Genomic DNA, 5,685 nt, shown 5'->3' with positions numbered 1-5,685 from the left:
ATTGCCTGCAACTATTAACTATCGTGGTTATCGATGCCTCGACACTCCCTTCTCATACAATTCCCCTCCCTTTGACTGTCCCCGCTTGTGTTCCTAATAACTGCTACTCATCAGCGAGCTGGCAGCTATTTTTAGCAGCTGAATCTCCAGCCAATAAGTCTACGATGATGGAAAACCACTGAGAATTCTACAGTCGAGTGTGCCCGACAGTGTTATACTCATTATTCATATTCGCATATTTCCCAAAAAATTAGTTAAACAAGTTGAATAAAGACTATGAAATAAGGAAGATCAAAATGTTTATTATATGAAATTTATAATAACACTAATTAGGAATAAGTTCATTCGGAACATAAAACTAAAATGGAATTTGAACTTTTTTCAAGATTTGCAGTCTATTTACTCTGCTAAACTTATACAGTAGATGTTTCCATCTGCCTGTTACATACAATGCTACAAAGTTATAATACTCGTATACCCCATTGGGTGTCGAGTGTCAAAAGACTCGTCGCTTGGCTCGAGCCACTGTTGACGCTGACGCTGACGCATGCAGCGCAGCAGCTGCGCAGTCGCAGCAAGACAACAACATTACTCACATTATGCTAAGAATCACATCGGAGCCCCTCTTCCCAGCACTTCCCCTCTTCTCCTGCCACTGTAGAACAATTGAAGGCTATCTCAGCAAATGTCCAACTTATGCGATTTCAATGAGTTGTGACCCTGGATATCAGTTTTCCCCTGCGGTGGCTTATGATTGCACTTGGGCGCAGCTTACGAGCTTTAAACGTTTTATTTTTCTTTTTCCACACTAAGAGATTCCACAACTTGTTTGAGTTACCATTTGATTTTTATGGAATATTTACAATCGATCAATATATTGAAATCATTTTCAGCAGGAAATAAAACCGGAGCCGGTACTAGAACCAAAAATAAATTCAAGAAACGAAAACCGTTGATTTCATTGCTAAGGGTCCCCCCTTTGATATTTTGAAGATTGAAAATTTTAAATCTCAAGTTTTCACTTTTAATCAACTCCTCATATCATAATTAGCATAAAACAACACTTTAAAACTGATTTTGAAACATTTCATTTTCTTGTAAAAAATCAAGTGAAATTAAACAAAAATTTTTACTTGTAAAGTTTAAGGTCAAACATCTGGCCAACTTCAAACATTCATAACTTTGCTTAAAGTGGACAAATTTGCAAGTGGAATGTCATTTTGATCATGGTTGAATTAATTTTTGCACTAAAATTCAATTAATTTCAATGAAAAAAATTGATTGCCTTTAGACCTCATCGAAACTTTGACTTAATTTTTGACAACTTTCTGTATGAAGAGGCAATTTGAGTGCGATTTTAAGCAGCAGCTGCTGTGAGTATATGTAATTTATTTATTAGCAAACTAAAAATCCATTAAACCAACCAAACAACAAATAAACAATCGGCCTCTCTCTATCTTAGTTTAATATTGTTGTCGTTGTTGTCGATGTTGTTGTTGCTCGACACCCGCACGGGGGCACGTGATTGTACTCCTTGCCCCTTTCAGTTCCCCCTTATGTGCAGTTTCATGCTGTCGACTATCTCCGTTCTCCGCTCGATCTAAGCTCGCTAATGAAGATACTTAGTTCTCAAAAATACTGTTGCGAATTTCGTGAAGCGCAAAAAGCCAAAAAAAAAAGATATATATATATATTTGTTATATATATACATATAATAAATGCGAAATGCCAAAATATAATTATACATATATCTTTCACTCTTTACTGTGTCTCTCTCTTTTGTTGTCTCTGTCTCCTTCTATTATTGCTGTGTCTTTTTTGGCACATTTGCGGCTCCAGCGAGTCGCGCATTGTGCAGGAATTAGTCAGGAAATTAATTAATCAAAACTATAGCGAGAAGAATTACAACCACAACCACAACAACAACAACCACAACAGCAACAATGAGTGGCCAGCATCTCTGGCAATAATAATGAAAGCAAGCGAGTATACTTTACATAATTGTGATCGAACTAGCGATGCCCTGCAAAAAGTTGTTGCTTTTATATAAGGTAATTTGCACTTTACTTATTGATACATTTCGATTTATTGCTAAACTTTTGGTAGATAAATACAATTTGAAAAACATATGTATATTATAGGGTATTGGGGCAACCACATACCAAATTTCATGATTGGCATGCTTATAGTGTCAGAGATTGCTACGTTTTAGAAAGAGGATATATAGAAAAGTCTTTAAAATATGTAAACATTATATTTAGGTTTAGTATTTACTTTTTGAATTTAAAAGAATATTTATAATTTACATACATTTACCAACTTGAATTATTTTACCCATATATCATAATTTACAAATACATTAAGATGATAAAAGTCAAATCTTAAAACAAAAACATGACTGCAATACATTTTTTTTAACAATTCTTGATTGTCTGTTACAAACTAACGCATTCTGTTGAGCATACCCCATGCTAGACATATTCTGTCTGTAGGGTATAAAGAGAACAACAAAATAATGACGACGCTCTACAATTTGTTGGCTGTCATTTGTTTATTTTATGTGTGTATGCGTGTTCCCCGCATCATTCATCCCCCGTTCACGCCCCTCAGCTCTCATCCAGACAGCCTTTTATTATTGTTTAATTTGTTGCGCTTATTATTGTAGTAGTTGTCGCTCCACTTATAGCCTCTAATACATTGTAGAGCATTGCTGAGTCCACATGGCGGGCCCAACAACTTGAATTCCCTCCCCCAGCTGAGAGCTTGAGAGGCGCTTAAAATGTTTTGATTATTGTTTAATTATATTTCTCTTTTTTTCTTTTTCTTTTTTTTTTCATAGTTATTTCTGTTTTTTATTTTTTGGGAGCAAGACAGGAGTGTGCAAACGAGGGGGAAAAAATTAAAACTTCAAATAATAAAACGCATAAAAAAATCTGGAATAACTTGACAGCAGACTACCACGATATAACACTGTTCGACTACTGGTTACTCTACCCATTTGTGCAGAGTAGACAAATTTCTTAGCAGACATCAAACTTTCATGACCATGTCAAAAGAAATGATATGATCTGTAAATTTGTTTTTTATTAACTCATTTTATATTGAAATATATGTATAGTTAATTTAAAAAAATTAAAAATAATTATTTTTTCGACTTTTCGAAGTTGTTCTATATTTTCTATTCTGAATTTTTTGAGGAAATAATTTTTCAAAATTTAACTTTTTCTTTTAATCGACTCCTGAAATACCAAAATCCGTCGCTTTCCACTTTTTCTTGTTTTCTTCAAACCCCCCTTTTCAAAGGGTATATGATAGTCTATCACTTTTGTTAAAGCACCCTAAGACGGTGGCTATGACATTTATGTGGCGCCACTGCAGCAGATCTAAAGTTGAACTTGAGCAAGAAACTGCGTACAGTTGCGTACAAAGGTTGACAGGTTAATCAAGGCGCAGTGTTGCCACTTGATGCGAATTGACAGCTGTCAAATGTGCCATATGGAGTTTCTTGGCGGTGCTGCCAACTTGATAATCGAGCCCATTTAAATGCATTAAACGATTTCTTTGTAACATCAACTTTCCTCCTTCCCCTCCATTCACATTTAAGATGCAATCCTTGGAGTAATGCAATTGCCAGCTGACTGTGCGTGTGTGTGGGAGTGTGTGTGGGAGTGTGTGTGGGAGTGTGTGTGTTTGTGCAGTGGAGCGACAAGCCGCCCAAGTGCCAATGCAAAATGCAAAAAAAAACAAAGACAAACCGCAGGCGGGGAAAAAAAGCATTTCACTCTTGAGTCACTCGGAGAAAAGAGCTGAAGCAGCCGAGAAATGGCTAGCAAGGGGGTTGCAGGGTGAGGGGAGCAGGGAAAGTGAGGGAAGGAGCAGCTGAAAGTGTATGTGATTTTGTATTGGACATATGGCAGCAGCAGGCAGCAAATTTCTTGAGCAAACACAAATTGCAATTTGTAAGAAAACGAATTCTTCCCAAATAAACAAGCATAACAGCAATAAATGACAATATTCGACTAGCACATACTCTGTTAATGAGCATAATATATGTAGATTACAGGTCAAAATCGTAAGCTCCCCAGAATTCTGGGAACAACCAAGAAAGTCCGATTCCTATCATACTTTATTAAAAAAAAAAAATAGGAAAACCCCGAAATGAGTGCGATTTATGATGAATTTACGTTATTATTTATTGAATGATCTCTATGAAATTTTTAGCAATTTTAGTTAAAGTATTTATACATGTGGGAAGTGATAATCAAGGCTATAAATTATTAAATCTAGATAAGTTAAAAGTTATTAAAATCTGGAATTGATGTGCAAGTTTATAAGCAGGGATAAAATATTTGTCAGTGTTAAATCTGGCTCTCATTTTTATAGGATTGCTCATATGCACATTTAAATGTCAAGAAAATTTAAATTTTTTTAGTTATGTATGCTCCTTTTGGCGTTTTCTCCTACTTTCTTGAAACTTTGAGTGAGTGTACAGGGTATACAAATACGAATATGTTCACAGGTATATATTTATGCATATGTGTATTTGTGTGTGGTTATTGTGGCCAATTTATCGTTGCATTTGCCAACTGGCGGTGAAATTTGTTGCTCGCTTTGATCTTGACGCATTTTTGACACTTTGCGGGGCATTTTGTCGATTTTGCTCGTTTCGGTTTTTCGTTAATTCGCATATTATTCTTTTTTTTTGTATTTTTCGTTGTACTTATTTTATGCATGTTGTGTGTGAATAAGCCGCATGTGCCACACATTTTTCAACTCAGTTTTTCAGTTTTTCTCAGTCAGAAAAACGATTTTCCTCACATTTCGACGCATTAGTCAGCCTGCAACAGCCACACGAGGCACGTTGCAAGTGTGTCGAGCGTTCAAATTCTCAAATCGCATTTTATTTTTAGCGATCTTCTGCACACATGTTCTAAAGACCGCAAAGCCATCAAATTACACAGTTGAGAAGAGCCTTAAATCACTTTTCAAATGATTATTTATAATTAACTATTACAATAGATTCTCGTTATTGTGGACTGAAATTGAAGTCAGTATTCAATGGTTCTGCAAATTATCTATCCGTATACCAAATTTTAGTATTATATATATATTAGTTTTGATAAAACGAAGATAAACACCTTTTGAGTAGACCTTGAATCTATTTAAATAAAAAAAGGACTACTTTTAAAAACTTGACAGACAAATAAATAGATATATAGATTAAAGGATGTTTAATCAGGGAATTAGTTAGTCGAGTATTATGGTATTCATTGAGATTAAAATTTTGGTCAAGTTATACTGAATATTTGGGATTAAATATTAATGTTGAAATCAAAAATCAAGAGTTAATACTCTTATTACAGAAATGTTTTAAATAGAAATGTTCTACAACATTATCATAATCATAAGAAAATACTATTGATTATGAAAATGGAAATTGAAATTCAAGGTTGCTTTTGATTGATTTCGAGGTCTTTCATAACGGACAGCTGCTCACTGTGGGTGGTCACTTTAGTTAGCATTTACTGCTCAAATTGTTGAGCAACTAATTATTACTAAATTTAATTCAATTGTTGTTGCTCTTTCGTGTCTTTTCCGTATTGTATTTCATCTTGAGTGCTGTGTTGTATTGCCTTGCCCTCCAATCTGTTGAGCGGGCACGAAACACATTTCAATTATGCCCCG

The sequence above is a fragment of the Drosophila innubila genome, chromosome X (assembly GCF_004354385.1).
Source record: "Drosophila innubila isolate TH190305 chromosome X, UK_Dinn_1.0, whole genome shotgun sequence".
Taxonomy (NCBI): domain Eukaryota; kingdom Metazoa; phylum Arthropoda; class Insecta; order Diptera; family Drosophilidae; genus Drosophila; species Drosophila innubila.
This window is presented reverse-complemented; position numbering follows the sequence as displayed.